Raw genomic sequence first — 25,407 nt, 5'->3', positions numbered from 1 at the left:
CGTTTCGCGAGCGAGCGCGGCCGCCTCAGCCCTTCTCCCTGACCTTCCACGTGTATTAACTTACATCGATCCGCGGCAGCGGCCGCGGCCGTGGCTCAGGGCCCGCTCTTTAAAGGGGCGCAGCTGCGGCGCGCTTCGGCGCCCACCGGCCACACCCACCTCCCACCTGCTCGGCCCGCAGCCGTTGTAGTCCCGTTGCGGCAAGCCGGCCTCTCCGCCAGCCACTGCACGGGTCGACGGCGCTCGGTTCGGAACCGCAGTGGGCAGCGAGTGAGGGTGCGCTACCAAAGGACAGTTTGGTGTCTGCCTCCGCTTAAACTACAACGTATTACATGACGACAGGGCGGCCAATCACAAATTAGTGGGCACATGTTTGATACATTTGCCACTACTGGTAGGTCTACCCTGCAGCTGGAGACAACTAGTTTGAGTCAATGAGACACGATAATTTAATTCTGACAGCCACAGTTGAAAAGACAAAGGGGTGTAGAATTATGCAGCAAATTCACCATCGTCCTACGCAGTAAATATCTGTGGTTGTGATCTTCCGAATGAAGAGTGGTGTTCAAATGGTTCAAAAGGCTCTGAGCACTATGGGACTTAACTGCTGAGGTCATCTGTCCCCTAGAACTTAGAACTACTTGAACCTAGCTAACCTAAGGACATCACACACATCCATGTCTAAGGCAGGATTCGAACCTGCGATCGTAGCGCTTGCCAGGTTCCAGACTGTAGCGCCTTGAACCGCTCGGCCACTCCGGCCGGCAAGAGTGGTGTGATGCACCTCTGCATGCTCCACTATCCTATTTTAATCTGTTCAAAAATGGTTCAAATGGCTCTGAGCACTATGGGACTCAACTGCTGTGGTCATTAGTCCCCTAGAACTTAGAACTACTTAAACCTAACTAATTTAAGGACATCACACACATCCATGCCCGAGGCAGGATTCGAACCTGCGACCGTAGCAGTCGCACGGTTCCGGACTGCGCGCCTAGAACCGCGAGACCACCGCGGCCGGCTGTAATCTGTTCTCTTCATAGCTATTGCAAAGTGCGTCCATTTGTAGCTGTTTACTGCAGTCAATCCTTGGTCTCCACCTACAAGTATTACGCCCTTCACTTCTTTTCATTACCATTTCACTTCTTTGACGTCTCAGGATGTCCTATTAACCGACCCCTTTCTTTAGTCAGATTGTGCCACAAATTTCTTTTCTAAGCAACAATATTCATTATCTTCTCAAAAGACAAACTGCCTATAAGATTCCTTCCCAGGTTCTTCGGCAGACTTTTTTTGATGATTTTTCTGACATTTTGCCAGCACAAGTGGCTGGCAATGACAAGCTTCCCCCTCCACTGTTGGTGGTGGACTGGAGGCGAAGCTTCGACAATGCCAGCCACTCCTGCGGGAGAAATGTGTGAAAGGTCATCAAACAAACGTCGGCCGAAGAATCCGAGACAGAAGCCAACAGCCAGTTCGTCGACGAGCGGCCATTAGACTCTTAACAACTTAGTGTCTCCTTGGTAGTTATCTAGTCTACTCACATCACGACTTTTGCAGCACTACGTTTCAAAAGCTATTCGCTTCTCGTCTGAACTGTTTGCCGTCCTTATTTCACCAAGTAAAAGGCTGCATTGGACACCGATACCCTCAGAACACATGTTGCAACGTTTTATATTCGATAGTAACAAACTTCTCTTTTAAGGTTCCCCAGTCGGTAAAAACGGAACACTGACAGGATCGCTTTGTTGTCCGTCTGTCAGTCTATCTTTCTGCATGTCTGTATGTCTGTTAAGAATCCTTTTTCTCAGCAACGGCTGGACGTATCAAGATAAAATTTTTGTTACATACTAAGATGTAACGTTCCTTGGAGATGTAAAAACTTTAAGCTTTCAAGTCAATATTATTGTAAGATAAGACCACTTATAGCTGGCGGCTGTGGCCGAACGGTTGTAGGCGCTTCAGTTCGGAACCATTCGGCTGCTATGGTCGCTGGTTCGAATCCTGCCTCGGGTATGGATGTGTGTGATGTCCTTAGGTTGGTCAGGTTGACGTAGTTATAAGTCTTGGGGACTGATGACCTCATATGTTAAGTCCCATAGTGCTTAGAGCCATGTTTAAGACCACTTATGTCACATATTTTGATTCTCGCAAACTCATCAAAAGCAGTAGTAGGCTACTTACCGTTGACCTAGAATCATGAAAATTGGCAAGAAGTAAGGTTTAACAGTAAAGTTAAAGGGAAAACCCTGAAACTGTTAAATTGTAATCATATCACACGAAAAACTTATTCTTGGTTATTTTTTAGACGTCTGTCTGTTTGTTTGTCTGTTAAGACCTCCTTCTCTCGTTAACTGGCGGGCGTATCAAGTTCACATTTATGTTACATTCTGAGATCTACGGGTCATTGTCGCTGTAAAACATTTGCGCTTCTAAGTCAGTTCAGTTAAAAGATGAGGCTATTTATTTTTTATACCCGCAAACTGACTCACTAAAATATATTGGGTACTTCCCGTTGACATAGAATCGTGATATTTGACAAGAAACAAGATTTCACAATGCACGTAAAAAATAACTTTCTGCCATTATAGCCGGCCTGGGTGGCCGAGCGGTTCTAGGCGCTACAGTCTGGAACCACGCCACCGCTACGGTCGCAGGTTTGAATCCTGCCTCAGGCATGGATGTGTGTGATGTCCTTAGGTTTGTTACGTTTAAGTAGTTCTAAGTTCTAGGGACTGATGACCTCAGAAGGTAAGTCCCATAGTGCTCAGAGCCATTTGAACCATCTGCCATTAGACCTTACGCTTCATTCATCATCCGTCAAGAGGATAATAGAAAATATTACTGCAAGTAAAAATATTATGTAAGTGTAGTCATGTTTTAGTAAGTAAATAAAAATATTTTATTAAATCTTCTTCCTTCACATTTATAAACTAAAGTCCCCTGCTTGCCTTTTTTGTATGTCTGGGCTAGCTTCAGAAACCATGTACTGTAGAGACTTTGATACGGTCTTGGAATTGCCGCGCTTGGTATCTTGCTAGTATCGATAACACGCAAAAAACCATCGAAATCCTCGATTGCCGGTAGGGATAAACTATTTATATACATAATTAAGTTTATGCTGAACTGCTAGTTTGCTTTTTACTTTCTCTCTAATTTGGCCATCTTGAGTTCTTTAGTGTCCAGGAAAAAACGCTTATCGACTACATTCAATGTCTCGTTTTCTAATTTAATTCCGTCAGCATCAAGTGCTTTGACTCGACTACGTCTCCTTGTTTTATTGTTGATGCTAATTTCTTCACTAATTTTCAAGACACTGTCCATTATCCCTCACACTTTCCTCCATTTCCAGTTTGACTCTTCCTTCATGGTTCAAGTTGGTTTCTACCAGCAGGCCCCTCCTTTTAATGAAGTTGTGCCATAAATTTTTTTCCCACGATTCGACTTAGATCAAAAAACGATTGAAGAAATACTGAATCGAGCTGTGGAGTAACGAAAACCGCCAACTTAGCTAAAAACTTCACTGAAAGTCTACCCATCTAATATGAAGCATTCTTCTGCAACACTGTTTAGTCATAACTACTATTATGAGTTAGTATTCATAGAACTGACGCCCGAACAACAGGTAACTGACATGCATTGAGTCTAGAAAATAGTGCACTGCTAATGACTAGACACTAGCCGAAATCTTAATCTGCCAAATAAAACCCGCAAAAAAAGGACCACTGACTGCTGTGTTCTATCATTTACACATCAGATCACAGTCGCTGAGTGCATCCACGTTCCTAATGGAAGGTAACGTGATGAGCTTCTATTCTTTCTTGCCTGAACCGTTTATTGTCTACGAGTCCATTCCGCAGAAGGCTATACTCCAAATAGCTACAGAAAAGAATTACTAACATTTAAATTTGTTCCATTGTAAAAAATTTGTTTTGCAGAAATGATTTTTTTGCCATCTGCAATTTATATACTCTCGAATTCCGCCGTCCTCGGTTACTTTGCTGCCCAAACAGTTAACTCGTTTATTACTTTTCGTGTCTCATTCCCAAATCTAGTTCCCTCGGTATCACCTGATTTAATCGAAATATATATTATACTGAAATTTTTACGAGTCACTATTTTTTGTAATGCTCATTACACATTTAAGTGTTTTCAACCTCCATCATCACGCGGGTGGATGTGATGTAATAAATCCACTTGACGATGGTGGTTAAACGTCTGAAACGCGCAGTGATAATAAAATAAACTGTGACTGGTAACAATGAACTCCTAGTTTCAGCTGATGTCAATAACAATCACGGTAAGGTCTAACCTAAAATGCTCGACAACATTCCATTACCCCAGTTTTGCTTTCGTTAATTTTAATATGATAGTCTCTTTCTCAAGATACTATCCATTCCGTTCTACTGCTGTTCCAAATCCTTTGCCATCAAAGAAAATTACAATGTCATCGACAAACCTGAGAGTTTTTATTCATTCTCCTTGAATTTTAATTCCCTGTCTAAATTTCTCCTTGCTTTCCGTTATTGCTTATTCAATGCGTAGACTGAATAACATCGGGAATAGGTTAACATCCTGTATAGCACAATATATTTTATGAAGTCATCTGCGTAGCGGAAATACGATGCCGGGAACAATATGCGAACGCTCGATGTTCGTGTAGTGCCAACAGCAGTGGCGAAAATTCCAAAACCAGCTCGCACCAACAATGTCTAGTAAAACTGATAGCTGTCGGCAACTTCATACGGGTTGTCTGTTAAACAAATGACCAGGATATGATGTTTCATGTTACTGTAGGTTTCATGGTCTTAGAAACGCTAACTGTACTTTTGTCTTGAAACTATATGCCACCAGACTACGAAACACGTTAGAATTATTTCTGTGTGCTTTCTTAATCCGGTTGTCATCTTGCTCATGATTTGGGCGGTGCGGTGAATTTCCATCTTTTCGTGTCTGCCCCTCACCTGCGTTACCTCTTCTGTTCACTCTCTCGTGTGCTTCTGACCTTCCTCGTCCACCTTGCTACCTAGTTGTACCTCCATTAACGTTGGCATGCGATCTTTTGATATTCGTAGGACATGATCGAATCACTTCAGTCGCTGCACGGTGTTCATCATCTTCATTGGCTCCCAAAACATGTTGGCTGATAAAATTCAAGATCAAGACGATGCCGACCGCCTCTTGATGCACCACGAATTTCTATCTGCGGAAGACGGGGAAGACGATGAAAACCATGCTATTGACGGTCGTATTGGTCGTACTGATAGTACCAGGTCTCATCTGCTGTGATGACGTAGATATCCAACTACGCGTGACCACGATGCTTCGAGAGATACCAAGCGTTCGCTGACAGCTTCTAACAGCGTTACAACCGATGTCAGAAGTGTGTTGTAGCTGTAAGTGATTACTATGAAGATCAGTCACGGTATTTTGTGTGTATTTCTTATTTCCTTTATTTTCTAGTACCATTCACCGAACTTTCCAGATGCACATTGCATGTACAGTTTCCTTTCGACGTTTTTTTCATGATAAGGATGCTCTCTGACCGTAGTAAACACTTTCTCTGATTTCTCCTTCAATCTTACCCCGTTTTCCTGAATCTACAGACCTATTGGAGCGATTTTTACTTTTCTAAATTTTTTAAAGCTTACCTTCATTAATTTCTTCTTCAGCTGTTCCATTTAGACATCAATGTGTTATAAGTTTTGGCACTAGATTCTACTATCACCATGTCGCAAAAACCAAGCTCCTCAATTTAACTGGTTTCATTTGATAATGTTTTAACTCTATGCTGCTACATGCCTCCTTTATCGGGATATGTTATAAAAATTAAGGCAACCTAACTGGACTTTTGGCCTCGTAAAGAATTTACTATATCTCAGATTTTCTTCTCTAAAGTAGTTTCTGCAATTTGCGCACAGGGTCCCAATTCCCGATGTATCAGCAGTATAGAAACCTTGCCTGAAGCATAAGGATTCCTCTCTGGGTTTCAACGCTGTCTTGCGACCCTGTTGAAAGCCCATTTCAGATACAGAAATGCAGCACGAGAGAGAATATGAATACGTGCTAGCCACGCTAAACGCGTTATTATTAACAAACCACTCGCAACCGAGACTATTTTCTATTTGTGGAACATTATTATTAAACGTTATGACCGGCTAGCCAAAGAGTGGAGATCTGACCTTGCTTGCCTTCGGCATCAAGTTGGATTAACTCTTTGTGGTATCTTACTTGAATTTTATACTAAACTAACAGAATATATTATATATTCGAAAAATCTTATGAGAGAAGCTTACTATAAGCGAAGCGGTTAAACAAAGAAATCTTTATGATGGAGACTGTGTGTTGAAAATGGCTCAAAGAACACATATTGATGACGTTACGAGGGGTAGAATACCAGATCGACTGGAGGCTGGTCAAACACATCAGGTAGCAGCGCAGGCCCTCCGTGTGCCACAAAGTGTGGTCTCACGATTATGGCAACGATTCCAGCAGACAGGCGCTACAGTACGGGACGTCCACAGTGTACAACACCACAAGAAGATCGATGTCTCACCATCAGTGCCCGCAGACCGAAGGTAACCTTTCTCGGGTCCTTACCGCAGCCACTGTAACAGTTGTCTCCAGACACACAGTCTACAGACGATTGAACAGACATGGTTTATTTGCCCGGAGACATGCAAGGTGCATTACACTGACCACTAGTCACAGGAGAGCCCGTAAAGCCTGGTGTCATGAACACAGTACCTGGTCATTGGAACAGAGGTCTAAGGTTATGTTCACGACGAGTTCAAGTGCAGTCTGAACAGTGATTCTCAACGGGCTTTCATCTGGCGTGAACCAGGAACCAGATACCAACCCTTAATGTGCTTGAAAGGGACCTCTATGGAGGTCATGGTTTGATGGCGTGGAGTGGGATGATGATTGGTGCACGTACATCCCTGCATGTATTTGACAGAGGAACTGTAACAGGTCAAGTGTATTGGGACGTCATTTTACACCAGTATGTCCGCTTCTTCAGGGGTGCAGTGGGTCCCACCTTCCTCCTGATGGGTGATAAAGCACGGCCCCATCGAGCTGCGCCGGCCGGAGTGGCCGAGCGGTTTTAGGCGCTACAGTCTGGAGCCGCGCGACCGCTACAGTCGCAGGTTCGAATCCTGCATCGGGCATGGATGTGTGTGATGTCCTTAGGTTAGTTAGGTTTAAGTAGTTCTAAGTTCTAGGGGACTGATGACCTCAGAAGTTAAGTCCCATAGTGCTCAGAGCCATTTGAACCATTTGAATCATCGAGCTGCCATCGTTGAGGAGTACCTTGAAACAGAAGACATCAGGCTAATGGAGTGGCCTGCCTGTTCTCCAGACCCCATCGAGCACGTCTGGGATGCTCTCGGTCGACGTATCGCTGCACGTCTTCAAACCCCTACGACACTTCAGGAGCTCGAACAGGCACTGGTGCAAGAATGGGACGCTATACCCCAGTAGCTGCTCGACCACCTAATCCAGATTATGCCAACCTGTTTTGCGGCTTGTGTACGTTTGTATGGTGAACATATGCCATACAGACGTCGGGGTACATGCGCAGGAAACAGTGGCGTTTTGTAGGACATGTGTTTGGGACGGTTTTCTCAACTTATCGCCAGTACCGTGGACTTAAGAGTTCTGTGTCGTGTGTGTTCCCTGTGTACCTATGCTATTAGCGCCAGTTTTGTGTAGTGCCACATTGTGTGGCACCACATTCTGCAATTATCCTTAAATTACGAGCATGAATGTATATGGAAAGATTGTGCCACGAGGAAGCAAAAATTATAATTTACCCCCTGACTACTCGCAGTGATGTTAATTGTATGTAACCTCGTAATCATTATTACGCATGGATCTCCCAGTACTCAGTAACAAAAATCTTGATCACTTTCTTAATGCCATAGTGGTATAGTTTAATTCTGAGTTTCTTTAACGCATGATAACATTAATTCCACGATGTGATATGGAGGGGCATGGGGTCAGCACACCGATCTCTCAGTTGCGGTCACTTCTCTAGGCATTGGTGCGGCTATTTGTCATTGCTCTTCTACTTACTCACAAGGCTGAGTGCATACTCTTCCAGTTCTACCATCAAACAGAAATCACTGACTGTACCGGAAACTGAACGTAGGAACCTCCCACACTAGATTCACTGATCACTCAGCTTCGGAGCGGCCATTCAATGCAACATATTCGCAAAAACTCGTCACGTTTGGTACTACAAGAGTCCTATCAGTAAACTGCTTCTAGACTCCATTCTGCCTATTCATGTAGTTACACAGACGTAGTTAGACTCAGATCAGAACGTAGTAGTGATGAAGAGTCGGCTCAAGTTTAAGAGATTAGTGAGAAAGAATCAATACGCAGAGAAGTGAGGTACGGAAGTACTATGGAATCACGAGACACGCTTGAAATACTGGTAGGCTATAGATATTACAACAAGGAATAGCTCAGTAGGCAGTGCATTTGAGGAGGAAAGGACATCTCTAAAAAGGGCAATCATGGAAGTTGGAAAGAAACACATAGGTGAAAACAAGGTAACTACGAAGCAACCATTGATAACAGAATAAATACTTCAGCTGATCCATGAAAGAGGGGAGTACAAAAACGTTTAGGTAAACTCAGAAATACAAGTCGCTGGGGAATGAAATAAATAGGAAGTGCAGGAAACCATCACACACATCCATGCCCGAGGCAGGATTCGAACCTGCGACTATAGCGGCCTCGCGGTTCCAGACTGTAGCGCCTAGAACAGCTTGGCCACTCCGGCGGGCTACTGCGAAGAATCGTAGAGGAAAGGAATATGTGAAAACACTGGGAAGGAGAAGAGACAGGATGATATAACTGCTAAGACATCAGGTACTGGAGGGAGCTATAGAGAGCAAAATCTGTAGAGGAAGACAGGGACTGGAATACATTCAACAATTATTGAGGACTCAAGTTGCAAGTGCTACTAGGAGATGAAGAGGTTACCACAGGAGAGGAATTTGTGGCTTGCCGCATCAAACGAGTCAGAAGACGGATGGGAAAAAAAAATGTGTTCGGGAAAACACGTTGAAAATGTCTAGGATTTCTACAGGGGAGTGAATACATAACATTTTAAATCGGAACCCATGTCCGGAAGAGCTCCGCAGCAGGATAGTCACTGTGATTACGTCGGATCGGTGATGCCATTTCACCTCTATTCTACCTTTCTCAGCAAGTTCGAGCCTCATTCAAGTGTCTGTGAATGTTAAAGTCTGAGTATACGTTTGCAAAATACACAGAAGAGATCCTTCCGAATGTCGAAGCTCGCATCAACGGAAGAGATGCTCATTGCCTTTATCAAGATCGTTGTCACGGCGTTCAACTCCTACAGATACCCTTTCAGCCACAAATACGCAACAGCTTCGTGATTGGATAAGTTTACCTTCAGTAGGCCTGACTGTGGTACTCCAAGGAGACACCACACAATCGAAGTGGAGGAGGCCGTACATGGGTCACGTTAAAGAGAACCAATCAACGAGTACACGAGAAATTTATTTGTCTGTTAATGAGTGGAGTTATGTAACAGGTGATGTACTGAGTCACGCCTAATCAATTAGTTGTAAAAGTAGTCGCGTTACCAACAATGAATCTAACACGGAAACTGTATGTTTCTGGACATGGGCTGCAGTTCAAAATATTATCTACTCATTCCCCCCTACAATTTCTATAAGTTTTTAACACTCGAGCAACTGTAAGTAACCACTTACTTATGCAAAGAAAAAGACGTTAAATGCTCTAGTGTCATTCTAGTCTTGAATCACAATGTTTATCTATAATCATGCTTTTACTTTCGGTCGTAATGACCATCTTCGGTCCTGAGTAGAAGCGTGTTGCACTATAAATATCACGGCGTTACATTTGATGGTGCAGTAAAAATTCAGCACCTTTCTACTCGGGGCTGAAGATTCATTACCGACCGAAATTAATAACCTGTTACAAATAAACACTGCGATCTAAGACTGGAATTATAACAAAGCAATCCTTGATTGCTGAGAACTCTGTCGTGACTCTGTTTGTAATTGTAAGACATGAACTGTTTATAATCTACAAGTATCACTTGCCAAAATCTTTCTAGATTACACTGAAGATGTCATAAAGTAAATGACGAAAGACATCTGGAACAAATAAGACACCACACAGCTAGGAAATGGTGTTTCTTAGTTACAAACCAAATACACTCCTGGAAATGGAAAAAAGAACACATTGACACTGGTGTGTCAGACCCACCATACTTGCTCCGGACACTGCGAGAGGGCTGTACAAGCAATGATCACACGCACGGCACAGCGGACACACCAGGAACCGCGGTGTTGGCCGTCGAATGGCGCTAGCTGCGCAGCATTTGTGCACCGCCGCCGTCGGTGTCAGCCAGTTTGCCGTGGCATACGGAGCTCCATCGCAGTCTTTAACACTGGTAGCATGCCGCGACAGCGTGGACGTGAACCGTATGTGCAGTTGACGGACTTTGAGCGAGAGCGTATAGTGGGCATGCGGGAGGCCGGGTGGACGTACCGCCGAATTGCTCAACACGTGGGGCGTGAGGTCTCCACAGTACATCGATGTTGTCGCCAGTGGTCGGCGGAAGGTGCACGTGCCCGTCGACCTGGGACCGGACCGCAGCGACGCACGGATGCACGCAAAGACCGTAGGATCCTACGCAGTGCCGTAGGGGACCGCACCGCCACTTCCCAGCAAATTAGGGACACTGTTGCTCCTGGAGTATCGGCGAGGACCATCCGCAACCGTCTCCATGATGCTGGGCTACGATCCCGCACACCGTTAGGCCGTCTTCCGCTCACGCCCCAACATCGTGCAGCCCGCCTCCAGTGGTGTCGCGACAGGCGTGAATGGAGGGACGAATGGAGGCTTGTCGTCTTCAGCGATGAGAGTCGCTTCTGCCTTGGTGCCAATGATGGTCGTATGCGTGTTTGGCGCCGTGCAGGTGAGGGCCACAATCAGGACTGCATACGACCGAGGCACACAGGGCCAACACCCGGCATCATGGTGTGGGGAGCGATCTCCTACACTGGCCTTACACCTCTGGTGATCGTCGAGGGGACACTGAATAGTGCACGGTACATCCAAACCGTCATCGAATCCATCGTTCTACCATTCCTAGACCGGCAAGGGAACTTGCTGTTCCAACAGGACAATGCACGTCCGCATGTATCCCGTGCCACCCAACGTGCTCTAGAAGGTGTAAGTCAACTACCCTGGCCAGCAAGATCTTCGGATCTGTCCCCCATTGAGCATGTTTGGGACTGGATGAAGCGTCGTCTCACGCGGTCTGAACGTCCAGCACGAACGCTGGTCCAACTAAGGCGCCAGGTGGAAATGGCATGGCAAGCCGTTCCACAGGACTACATCCAGCATCTCTACGATCGTCTCCATGGGAGAATAGCAGCCTGCATTGCTGCGAAAGGTGGATATACACTGTACTAGTGCCGACATTGTGTATGCTCTATTGCCTGTGTCTATGTGCCTGTGGTTCTGTCAGTGTGATCATGTGATGTATCTGATCCCAGGAATGTGTCAATAAAGTTTCCCCTTCCTGGGACAATGAATTCCCGGTGTTCTTATTTCAATTTCCAGGAGTGTAAAATATTGTGTACTTATAACATGTTTTTGTATTTCCTTAATCGGCTGACGGTGAGGTTTTCCAACGAAACATTTTAATCAGCATATGAAAAAATCGTGTCTAATAATTGTTACCATAAATCATATGTACTAGTCCCAAAATTTACATATACAGAACTGAGAAGGTTCACGTAAAACATGAGGGTGAGCTGCAGAGCTCTGACGCTGCACGCTTGTCGGAGCCTCCGAACTCGCCACCACCTGCGTGATAGGCGGCCACCTAATATTCCTTCTCATTTTCCTTCCCCGCTACTCGAGCTCGCGTCTGGAGAATAGCTTTTCTGCCCCCGAGGCGCTCCGTCGAGAATTGTGTTTTTTCTTGCTGTATTGATGGTAAATAGGAGCGCACTTATAGAATCCTGAGGCAAGGCCGAAATGTCGAGCAAGGACGGAGAGGATTGGGGGCAGGACCCCGAGTGGGGACAGGACGGTGGCGTGACAAGCGAAAGGTGGCGTGGGAGGGGGGGGGGGGGGGGGGGAATGGAGTGTAGCGCGGGTCGTCATTTTGTCCCTCGAAATAAAGGGGGTCGGCGGCGCCTCTAGCGAGCTGGCGGTAACGCAATTTGCGCTATCTGCCGCGGCGACCCTCGCTCCCTGTTTACCTACAGGGAACTGTTTAACAAGCGGCCGCGCTCAATCAGCACGCACGCGAAATTCCGTCTGCGTTCTCGATCCCGGAGCGTCTCTGGATGAGGGTCAGGCCCGTAAGTGGATTGTAAAACTGTTGTGGCGAGTAAAAAAAAGGAAAAAGGGCCAGAAAATAAATAACGAGTGCGGTTTTATGAGGGGTGAGGCAGATCGAGGGTAGGGCGTTCGGAGACTGGTGACTGAAAACAGGATTCGCGGGAAAACAGTTGGCAATCGTCGGCTATAAGCCGCGATTTAAATATTGTCTCCTTACGTTACATAATTTATGCAACGCGCAAAATTTTTTCTGGCATACAATACTAGCAATTCAACCACCGTTCGTCATTCAGCGGAGCAAATGCTTCGTCTAGAAACACTTCACTGTCAACACAATACTGAATTCCAACTAGATTTCAGTCAGTCGTTGCTAGTAGTAACAACATCGTGGCACTCAAGCCCAAATGCTTCTACAAAAGAAGAAAACAATAAAGATCAAATGAAAAGGGCATTTTCTCATTTACATTGTATTTGCTGGGACTCTTCTTCATTACACAATTAGTTTCAGTCTTTTAAATGACGTTACGGTCACCTTTGTATATCAATTGGATTTTGCCTAATTTTCATCCCGACCAAACACAATTTTCTTCTTCTTTTCTACCCAAACATGTTTCGCTGATAACAGCGTAACTCCAGTGAAACATGCCTACGTAATATATAAGAAGAAACTGTTTTAGTCAACGCGGAACCTCTCAACATACAAATTCATTTGCAATCAAACACTGACACAGAAGTGAGTTTCAAAATTTGTATTTGACTGCAAAATAAATTGTTTATATAACCTATTTGACCGTTATCGAGTGGAATACTGCAAAATTATACTTCAGAAAACGTTAAAACCTAAAAAAAATTTGAGAAGTATGAATGTTATCGATACACCCGCATTTTATTCAGTGTTGCCGCTATCGTCATATACGCTGATCAACCAGAACATCGTGACCACCTATGTACTGTCGACACAGACCCTTCCAGGATACAGTAGCGTCACCTGGCGAGGAATGACTGCTAGTCAGATTGAAACGTCCCCTTAGAAAACTTAATGAATTGCTATGCAGATAAACCTCTTACATTATTTGATTTTCAAACAACTGAGCAGAACTGAACGTACTCAGACATTTCGCTCTTTACCTATTCTGATCAACACTAAACTGACACACAATATTTTTAGCGCAACGCATTCTGACTTTCAATAATCCCTACAAAAGAATGGCCCTGACTAACATTAACCTATACCTTTCACAAATCACTTACCTCACAAAAATCTCGAACTACTGCAATACAGCGAGCGCCACTACTGCCTGCTAAATAAAAGATTCAAACTACAGAAGGCACTAACTACTGATAGGCATAGTTAGCAAATGAAAGATTTTGTTAGAGAACAAACAATGTATTTACATTAATAGTGTTCAAAAGTCATAATATATATAGCAGTTCATGACATCCAGTCTTACAAACTTACTGTCTCTGATGGACACACGTCCAGAACATCCGCTCTCAAAACTCCGCCATTTCTCTCCCCACATCAACCACTGCTGGCGGCTCACCTCCAACTGCGCAACGCTACGCACTGTTAACAGCCAACTGCCCAACACTACAATGGCGAATATTACTCCAACAATGCAAACCAACCACAGTCTGCACACAGCACAGTCGGGAGTTTCATATAGAGCGCCACATGGCGTTACCAACATAAAAACCTAAACAGCCTACTTACAAGGCACAAACATAGTGCATGTAGTATCAGTGAGCGTCGTTTCTGTTTGTAGAATCGGAATGGCACGGAAGCTCGGCAAAAATATTTCGGAAACTGCATGAGGAATGCTGCGGTGAGCTTGTTCAAAACGTGGCGAAACCAAGGTGAAACCAAGTTCAGACGTAATGGGGTTGCGCAGCTACCCATCATTACAGATGCCACACATTATTAGCTGAGTAGACTGATGGCGTTGAACTCTGGTGGAACTAACATCAGACTTAAATGCTGGGCAGAGTGCAAGTGTGTCTGAACACACAGTGCACCGAGCGCTCCTAACTAAGGGCGTCCGCAGTCGACGACCTATGCATGTGCCAAAGTTAACACCGTGACATCGGCAACTAAGGGCTGAAATTGGCACATGGCAAGCGGCACCGGACTTTGGCGCAGTGGTAGAGGGTTGCATGGTCAGATGAAGCCTGACAGCTTCATCATGCCGATGGGAGGGCGCGAATCCGTCGTATTCCAGGGGAACAGCTCCTTGACACTCGTACTGCGACAAGGTGGCGGCGGCTCCGTTATTCTCTGGAGAACTTTCACATGGGCACCCATGGGTCCAGAGTACCTTGTGAAAGGCAGCATGTCCGCCAAGGAGTACCGTACACTGGTTGCACACCACGTACACCGCTCATGACAATCATGTTTCCCGATGGAAATGGCATTTTTCATCAAGAAAATGCACCATGTCACAAGGCCAGGAGTGTGATGGAGTTGTCCGAGGAAAACAGTGGCGAGTTCCAGTTGATGTGCTGGCCCCCAAACTCGCCAGATATGAACCCGATCGAATACATCTAGGATGTAACTGAACGTGGCGTCACTCATTGCCTCTTCTCCGGAATTTACGGAAATTAAGTGACTTGTGTGTGCAGATGCATCAACTCCCTCCCAGTGACCTAAGAAGCCCTCATTGCTTCCGTGTCATGATGCGTGGCCGCTATTACCCGCGCCAGAGGCGGACATACCGGTTACTAGGTAGGCCCCGGTGGCCGTAATGTTCTGGGTCACCAGTATGTGTTACTAAACGGGTAAAACCACCCAGTTCGAGTTGCCTATGTGTAAAGGTTAGCAGGGCCAACAAAAATTTGGTCTTCAGTACTTATACATGTTATGGTGGAATTAAGAAGTTTAAGATGTTGTCCTCATCTACTCCTTAAGACATAATACATTACGGTAAAGCTTAAGTCATGTATTAAAGTTACAAACTGCGTGAATGTCTTGAGGCAAAATTACCTCGACTGTACTCAGCCAGTATTTGAGAGTGAGAACGCTTTGCGACACAAACGTCATGCATTATTTCAAACCTGTTTGGAACTTTTTCTTACTGACACTCAACACAGAATAATGACAAAAAGAAGTTGTTTTTTTTGCTACATTTTCGCTGTTCATGTAGTAAAACTTCAGCATCAGACGTGACGTTTTAATTTACTACTCGTATACGCAACGCATTTAGCCGGGAGTATCCACATACAGCACTAACCTAACAGCCAAATTATATCATTTTGAAACACGCACTTCATTAATAATTTTGATGAGGGGTGACTCGACCACCTTGAAGGTGACGGCGGTCCAATGTTTGAGAATTTGTTGAAACCAGAACATCACAAACTTGTTCATTTCATTCAATTATCGGCTTTGCTGAGTACGATCATCAGTTTTTATTTGCTTCATTTACTAAGTTTAAGGAGGCAGATCAATCTTGGGTTTGACTTTTCATAAGTGTAGGGCTGAGTAATTCAAAACTAATGAAAACAACATAATTAGGGATTTGCCTCCTCAACCAAGACATTTTTATATACATAAGGGAAAGTATTTAACACATCAACTCATTTACAAATTAATGTGACGCTTGAAGACGTTTTATAATGCGAGTTCGATTCTTTAGCTAGTCAGGGGTGGGTAGGTACTGGCTTTTTATACAAATCACATCACATCATCATTCGTGTGCACTGTGTAACCATCTGAGATGGTTTTGATACATGTTGAAACACGATTTAGCAATAATCCACTTGATAATTCCCATACTGATATGACAGTCAAAGGCGACCATGTTGTCATTTAAAAATTTCTGTGTGTGAAGTTAATAGTTAAAGATTTTTAAGCAACTAAAGAGTGTTTAGCTGTATAAAAAGCAAACTAAAATATCGCCACAAGACGGAAGAACACTATTGCGAACATGACAACGGAACTACAGTTACGTCGGGCAAGATTCCATATGCACTGAAGCTGCAGCGTATTCACATGATGTGCTACCGTTCGTGTTGGGTTTAAGATGTTACAACTAAAATTTTGGAGAGAGCTTCTCTCTAGTGGGTTTTCTACCTTGGTAAACGCACCTTTTTCATGGTTAAAATGGATAAGAAATTTCGATCTCTTCCAGAATATTATTATAAATATATTAGCGAGACCCTCCTCCCCCAAAATCCTTCGCAATTCCTACATATGTATGGGAATTGGAGGGGGAAGAACCTTACGATATACATCAAATTCCCAGGACTTCGTTACGCTTTGTGGCGTACGGGACCATTCTAAATGAGAGGGTGGCTTGAATTGTCTTTCGGAGAAGGAAATGAGCGAATGACGTCAGTGGCCGGGAGTTCCCAAGCGGGAAGTTCGTCCGCCAAGTGCAATTTTTATTGGGTGCGAGGCCACATTGGGCGACTTGCGCGTCGGCAATGTTGGTGAAATGATGATGAGGACAGCACAACACTCAGTCCCTGAGGGGAGAAAACCTCCCACCACAGCCGGGGATCGAACCCTGGCCCCCGTGCGCGGCAATCTAACGTGCTGACCCTTCAGCTATTGGGGCGAACTTCGGAGAAGAAAGAATTACGGTTACAGTAATACCCAATAAATTTTGTGATCGAAGATTAATTATTATGTAAATTAAATCCTCTATTCTGTGTATCGTAATAAGCCACTAACGGAGTACATATGACTGACCTATAGGAGCGGTGGATTTGGAAGAGTAACGCAGCATATCTCCGCTGCAGAGTTATAACAAGAATTATGAAAGTACTTCATCCATATTCTCTGTTTCAGACAGATCCATAAAAATGATACCAGTACACGCCGGTAAATGTCAGTTCTCATATCAGGCAAAGAGATCATCTCACATCGTGTTTTTGAAGTACGTATCACCTGAACATGCTAAACAAAAATCCATGTCCTCCTTTAGCACCAACGCTGATTTACACATTGTAACAGAGGTCGTTCTAATTTTAGGAGCCGCTGCACCTAAGGAGACACATTGTCTTAACAAGATTAATACGTTTCTGGCAGCTAAAGTGCACATAAAAAAGTGCTTTGCATTTTTATAGCCTCTTACCCCAGAATTTCTTCCCAGACTGCTCCCACCGCCTTCCATTAATATCAGCTCCCTAATTCTCCCGGCGTTCACTCTTTTATGCATCGCATTCTGTTAGCTGTATTTTACTCGGGATTTTATTTACGAGCATTGGATTTCACTCCAAGGTTTCATATTGTTTTATTTAATGTGTTGCGAGAGTTTGGCCGTAACTCGCGACAAGATGAATGGGTTAAGCTGAAACCTATACCTCGCGGAAAGCTGACGCCCCGGAACTCCTCCTGCGGCGGAACTGTTTCGGAGAACCTATCAGAGCGCAGAGGCGGTAGCCGTGAAATGGAGGACGCACTGTCTACATCGCACAGTGGTAGAGTTATGTAGCGGGCAGTTACTCACCAGCGCTACTGCCTCATCGGGGTCGCCTCCATCGTGCTCAGCACAACTTGCACAGACCGAACCTAAAACAAACCAAAAAAGTATACTATTACATAAAGTGCAAATATTTGTGTATATGATGTTTCTCGCAATCATTCAGGTTTTATCGTTTGTTATACAAAGTTCTTTCACATTAGGTACACTTTAAATATCCAACAAGTCATCAAATTCACTGAGTATTCACATGAAGAGAGACACATTTTCATACACTAGGCTTCATATTAGCATATAGTTAACATTACATTAAATTATAAACAGCCTCTATGCCACGGATCTGACCACGGCTTTAGGGAGGTTTCCCTTGGTTGTGATGCAAATTATGAATTGGAAGTCCCCACCCAGATATTCCCAACCGAGATTCTCTGTGCACCACTACCAGCTCAGCTGGTATTTGATTAAATATCTCTGACTCTTCAATAAGTCATTACTTTTAGGGGCAGGGTTCGAAAATAATAAATAAAATGGATCCAAATGAGCACTGGGAGGACATTACCACGGGGGAGCAATCTTCGTGGTCACGATGTCCTCCCGGCCCACTTGGCTATGAACGGCAATAGCTTCTAGGATACAATTTACAAATGTGTGTTGGGCATTCTAATGTTATAATTCATAATGTCAGAATTCAGTGTCACTTGATGTGAAATAATTTATTTCATGACCAATTTCGAGAGTAACTAGCTGTCATCTTCAGATTCTCATATCTCCCAGATAACAACACATCAATCTCGTCGACATACGGAGAACATGCTCCAGTTACAACAATACAGCTCCACACTGGTCTGTCAAATTGTCAAATATATAAAACTAGCTTAATAAAATATCCATCGCAACGACAAGGAGTTCAAGAGCAAGAACAGGTACACCAGTAAAGATGTTGCGTGATGACTAGAGATGATGGCCGCGGACTCGTTCAGTGATTTTAAGTCATTTATAGACATTACGTTTCAGTTTTTAAAATATCTCTGCAACGAATTAAACAAGAACAGTGGATCCCCAGGAGACGTCACGCTAATACAGTGTAATATCGCCTCTAGCCTTGATGAAGGCCGCATATTCGTGAGGAAGAGAGTCCGTAAGATTCTTCAGGTACGCCATTTACAGATAGAGCCACATATTCATTATTAGATACTGTTGAGGTATCAAACTAAGAAAGATTGCCACGTTTCACCCGCCGTTTTTCTATGGGACTAAAACCAGTTGATCAGAAAATTACCGAAAATGTTGATAGAATCACCGTAGTTCGAGCTAATGGTAAACCAAAAGAGTGGTCCCAAGATATGGTACTGAAACTTACACAGAACACAACAGATCCGCCTTTTGCGTGAACTACAAAAACGCTCCACACTCTCGGGATTGAACACCTCATTAAACCGCCAGTGCACTCAATGTCTTACATACACTGTCGAAAGAAAATCGCATCACCAAGAAGGAATTGTGCGACATAAACGGAAGTTGGTAGAAGTCTTCTTACCTCCGAAAGATGATGTAAATGAATTTCGCGCCAGGCGCCTAAGAGGGGCGCTATGACCTCTACGAAGAGGATGCAAATAAGGTTACCCTTAAATATACTCTGTAACGGTCATGAAGGTTAGTTACCTTTGAGACAGGACGTGGTGAGCTGATGTTAGTCGAGAATGCCATTAAGGCGACAATACATCGTCGATTTAGGAGCTCGTATAATAGGGCTAAGAGAAGTTGGATACTCCTCCTGCGATGCTGCAGAAATATTTTGCAGGAATGTACAAATTGTACTTGATTGCCGGCAGCGGTGATCACGAGATGGCCACGTGGCACTATCGAGAGGAAAGACCATCGTTTTCGGAATATGTTTGTGGCGCATCGTGTTGTATCTGCAGCAGCAATTTGACCAGTATTTGGCCGGTAGTGGTAGCCATGCGGTTCAAGGCGCTACATTCTGGAACCGCGTGACCGCTACGGTTGCAGGTTCGAATCCTGCCTCGGGCATGGATGTGTGTGATGTCCTTAGGTTAGTTAGGTTTAAGTAGTTCTACGTTCTAGGGGACTGATGACCTCAGAAGTTAAGTCCCATAGAGCTCAGAGCCATTTGAACCAATTGACCAGTATTTGGCACCACAGTGACACAACGAGCTGTTACAAATCGGTTACTTCAAGAATAGCTCAGAGCCAGACACCACGTAGCACGCATTCCACTGACCCCAGTCTCCACCGTTTGTGACTTTAATGGTGTCAAGCGAGAGCCCACTGGAGAGAAGGGTGGAGGTTTGCTGTGTACTCTGATGAAAGCTGGTTCCACCTCGGCGTCAGCGATGGCCGTTTGTTGGTTAGGAGGCCAGTTGAGGGCATGCAACCAACCTGTCTGCGTGGTAGACACACTGGACCTAAGCTGAAGTTACGGTCTGGAACGCAATTTCGTATGACAGCAGGAGCGCTCTCTCACGCACCCTGATTGTAAATTTGTACGCCGTTCTGGTGATCCCACTTCTTGTGCTGCCATTCATGAACAGCATTTTAGGGGATGTTTCCCAAGACGCTAACGCTCTTCCACATACAGCTTTTGTAATCCAACAAGCTCTCCAGAATGTCGAGATGTTGCCTTGGCCTCCTCGATTACCATATAGGACTCCAATCGAGCACTTGTGGGACATCGCCGGAAGACCAGCGTCACCTACAAACAGTAGTAATCGTTCCTCTACTGACATACTAAGTGGAACAGGCAAGGAACTCCAACCCCAAACTGACATCCGGCACCTGTACAACACAATGTATGCACGTTAGCAAGCTTGCGTTCAACATTCTGGCGGTTAAAACCGGTTGTCAATTAGCAGCATTTCACATTGTCAATGGCTTATCTCGCGCTTACATTAACCGATGATTGGGCAACGTATATCACTTAAGTATGTTACCCAGACTAATTTATTCACGAAAAGTCATTACTCCACAATAGGTTTTGGTGTTGCGATTATTTTCCTTCAGTGTAATTTGGAAACAGACATAATCATGAATCGGTGGCCGAGCGGTACTAGGCGCTTCAGTCTGGAACCGCGCGACCTCTGCGGTCGCAGGTTCGAATCCTGCCTCGGGCATGGATGTGTGTGATGTCCTTAGGTTAGTTAGGTTTAAGTAGTTCTAAGTTCCAGGGGACTGATGACCTGAGATGTTAAGTCCCATAGTGCTCAGAGCCATTTGAACCATAATCATGATTAAATTTTTGGTTCTGTGTAATCCATTGAAGTTCATCGGCCTTACTGTTGCGCTGCGAGAAATGGACTTTTGAGAGGTACTCGACTAGAAATACACATTACAATGCCCTTCGCAGTGGTCGTGCTGAAACTGGTGGAGACGGAGCTGCATTGTCTGACAGCAACCACTGTTGACGTGTTTGTAACCGAGTAATATTGACAGGGAGTGACAAACGTCTCCGGTCTCTCTCGCTGAGGATCTTTAGACGACCACTGTTCTTACGTTGTGTTGCAGAGTTTCGAGTGTTGAGACAACCAGAAACTGGACATCTTCACTTACGGCGTCGTCAGGGTCACGTTCAAACACAACTCCATTTCACTATTATGTCACATATCCACGTCGACCAATTTCACGACGTTAATTTCATACATTCGACTAACAAATACACACCTCGTCAATGCCGTGAAAAAAAAAAGAACAAGAAAACGGAATAACATTGGCTTGGGCGGAGCTTGTGTAGCGCCAATTTCTGCCGCTAGGCATGTATAGCGGAACTCATTCACAGTTCAGTGCCCCATGTGTTGCTGATCTATCTTTCTCTGTTCACCTGCAGTGATAGTTTTTGCTACCGCTGTTTTGTGCTTGTTTCGCTTTTTATGATGGCAAATTTAAGTGAACAATGTACAGCTGTGAAATTTTGTTTTCTACTTGGTTAAAACGCAGCTGAAACTGTTTTAATTTTGAACACAGATTACCAAGATGACGCTATGCGAGAAACTCAAGTGTACGAGTACTTTGTTCTATTTAAAAATGACGACCTATCGATTGATGCCAAAGCTCGTTTTGGACGTCCATCAACTGCCGAATCGGCGAAAATATAGAAAAAATTCAACAGCTTGTGCTCACAGACCTTCGACTGACAGTTGATCAACTGTCGGAGATTAGTGGGTTGTCTTGGAGCTCGGTTCAGAGAATTTTAATGGAAAATTTCTTCCACCGCGACAACGCACCTGTTCACAGTGCCATATTTGGTAGATAGTTTTTGGAAAAAAATGGCAAGGTTTCGCTGCTCTACGCAACTTACTCTCCTGAGCTGGTTCCATGCGACTTTTTCTTACTCATACACATGAAAATGGGCATGAAAGGACATCGAATTGACAACTGTAGGAATCAAGAAAAGGGGAGGAGCAGTGAGCCATTTCCAAATATGACTGCAAGAAGTGTTTCTAATAGTAGAAACTCCGGTGGGACAAATGTATTAGTTGTGATGGGGAATATTTTTAAGGGGATAAAATTGTATTGTAAACAATTTGAAAAAATGTATCTTTCAAAAAATAATTCATTTTTTTTTGTACTCCCTCGTATTACTCACCTCTGTCTTGATGATACACAGTTCCATATTGATATATCTGTCCTGGAAACTTCACTGTACATTTTCGTCGAATGACGGAAGAGTTTACGGGATAAACTTTCGGGTCAGTATCGAGCACAAACCTTTCAGCGGACTTAATGTATGCGGAGCTTTTAGTGGCCTAAAACAAAGACTTTTCAGACGGCTGAGAACGCACAGTTCACAATATCTGAAACGTTTACTCTAGTGCTGTACTCTTGTGAACATTAAAGCGCTGTGGGAAGCTTATAATCCTTCTGTAAAAATAAACCACTCGCTACAGATACCTCGTTCCACATGATGCGTTTGAACCAAAAGCGCATTCCTTTGAAATTATTTACAAGTTAAAATGGTGTCGGAGTGCTGTGTGACGCGTCCTTTATAATCAGTTGTGACCGCACCGTACAGATTTCAACCGATTTTAAACTTCAAAGTGCACGCTGAATTCGAAATGGTCGCAAATTGGTCCGTGATGTGCTCCGTTAGGTCAATATCCAACGATAACGACGCCGCTGCCGCCATCGCCGCACGAGGACGGCAGTTTCGGTGCCGTATTCCGATGGTCCATTACCCTAACGGTTGTATGCGGCGGGACGCACTGTAAGTAACGCTCGTTAGTCCATTATGTATTCATAATGTCTTCTGATTTCCACCTGTGAGCGGAGTCCGCAGTTTTGTAGTTATCTTCCATAAAAATGCCTCTAACGAACGGTCAACACGTCAAAAGTAACCGTGGAAAAACAAGGAGTATTTGCACTAAATGCATAGTGATGAAACAGAGCTCGTAATGTGGAAATAAATAAGGAATGAATTATTTGCAAAACACAGTATCTTAAAAATATTCGTCCTTTTCCACGGTACTGTATCTCCACCGTATAAACTAATACGGCTTTAGCATACAGACATCTTCGTCCACGAAATACAGAGCGCTGTAGAGGAAGCTCCTCAGGATGTTGACCTGTTCTTTGACTCACGGAAGGCATTCAGTTCCGTTTCCCCGCTGTCATTTATTTAGTAAAATACTAACTTATCGAGTATCGGACAAGATTTGTAATTGGATTCAGGGTTTTCTAAGAGACAGAGATCACTATGTTATTCATAGATGTGAAGTTAATTTCAGGAGTACCCCAAGTGGGTATTGCAGGGCCATTGGTATTTACAACGTACATAAATAATCTAGTGGATAACGTCAGTAGCTCCTTAAAGCTTTTTGCAGACGATGATGTCTAGAAGACCGTAGTGAACTACATGAATACCAGCGAAGGATTGATGCCTTTTACTAGGATATTATAAATGTAACCTATTGCGCGTAAATTGGCGAAAAGATCCATTAATGTTTGGGTACGCTACTAGAGAAAATTCGCTGCGGGCAGTACCACCTATAAAATACCAAGGAGAGATGTAATTCATCTACGGGAAAAGTGACTTACAAAACATATGTTCGATGGATTCTTCAGTACTGTTCATCATTTTGGAGCCATTACCAAGTAGGATTAACAGTAAAGACATAGCCTGGATCAGTCGAAGAGTGGCGCGTTTCATCTCAGAATCATTTAGCAGGAGCGAGAGGGTTATGGAAATGTTCAACAAATTCTAGTAGTACACGCTAGAACAGAGGAGTCGAGTGTGACGAAAAAGACTATTTTTCGGATTCTGAGAGTTTACGTTCGGAGAAGAGGATCATCATACTACTTCCTCCCAAATAAGCCTAGTGAAATGGCCATTAAGAAAAAATTATAGAAATCAAAGATCCTACGAGAGTTTATAGTCAGGAGTTATGCCCACGCACCATTCGCGAGTCCAACAGAAAACGGGGAGAGCATAATGCTACCAGAGATATCTTCCGCTAAGCACTTGCACTGGTGTACATAAATGAAAGCGAAAACCCGAAAAAAAAATTATCTTGTCATCGAAATTAAACGCTTGCGTTGACACCAGTCGTAACTTGCTGGTTCATCTTGTTGGCGATAGGGGTCTCTCTGGTCTCACTCGCTTAACCACTTGTTCGTGACAACATGCCAAGGATGTATTTGAATCACACGATGCTTCACTGAACTGGCACCTGCATGTAAGAGCATCCCGTTGGTCACCAAAGAAGCCTTATTTTATGGTGTGTGTGTGTGTGTGTGTGTGTGTGTGTGTGTGTGTGTGTGTGTGTGTGTGTGTCTGTGGTTTTCGGTTTCTCTCCTGTGGGAGGCGGTAATGCGTTGCTGTGAATGAGTCGACCCCATTTCCCTCTACAAGAATAGCAGCAGTGCAGAAGCTGCTAAAAGTATGGGAAGAATCTGATTAAGGTTTGCATGTTTTTCTTGCATCCGGTGGAGAGGGCATTAAAAATTCCTGAAATGCAAATGTGAACATTACCCAAAGAGTGTAAGCGAATTCAGAACACTATGAAACACCGTTGGCCTGCGTAATCGTTTATGAATAACATAGAAGAGATGTTCGTTGTTGCTTGTGTACTCGGGGAATTGATGCACTGTGCAAAAGAATTAACAGGATACGTTTTTGAAACCACGACATTTTCTTCCATTGCAAGTGGAAGTTGGAAATTTGGCTCAAACAAGCCTAAAAAATACTCGACGTTCTGCGACGTCATCCTCGGAATGGGGAACGCTCCAAACAACAAGGCATTGGTACATGCGACAAAAGGCGAGAATTAATAAAATCATGTGAGGAGGTAAGGTGGGTTAATGATGTCACGTTGGCAACAAATTTCACCACAATTTTGGCCAATGTCAACTAGGACGTATCACACGATGGGAAGCTCACTCGAACCTATATTTAACAGGTCATAACCGAGACGGCGAGAATTGAAACTAAGCAGTTTTCTTACTGGTGGCCGAAGAAAACATTTTAGAGACATCACCGCACAGAACGGACACGAAAAGGCCTCATGGGGTCTCATAAAGGCATCAATTAAAGCTCCCCTTTTCTTGAAACACTGATTCCCTCACATTTCGCAGACGTAAACGACCTTTGCAGTGTGATGAGCAACAG

At 44.1% G+C, this 25,407-nt stretch overlaps 1 protein-coding gene across 7 annotated transcripts in view; it reads right to left on the bottom strand.

The window, feature by feature from the left end:
- Positions 1 to 25,407, bottom strand: part of LOC126351455 (leucine-rich repeat and immunoglobulin-like domain containing-NOGO receptor-interacting protein 4) — a 2,189,427-nt gene that overhangs the window by 343,616 nt on the left and 1,820,404 nt on the right. For all 7 annotated transcript variants that reach the window (XM_050002606.1, XM_050002610.1, XM_050002605.1 and 4 more), the window contains one exon: positions 17,817 to 17,878. The gene's annotated coding sequence lies outside the window, so the exon portion shown is untranslated. The remainder of the gene's footprint in view (positions 1 to 17,816; positions 17,879 to 25,407) is intronic.

The sequence above is a fragment of the Schistocerca gregaria genome, chromosome 1 (assembly GCF_023897955.1).
Source record: "Schistocerca gregaria isolate iqSchGreg1 chromosome 1, iqSchGreg1.2, whole genome shotgun sequence".
Taxonomy (NCBI): domain Eukaryota; kingdom Metazoa; phylum Arthropoda; class Insecta; order Orthoptera; family Acrididae; genus Schistocerca; species Schistocerca gregaria.
This window is presented reverse-complemented; position numbering and strand designations above follow the sequence as displayed.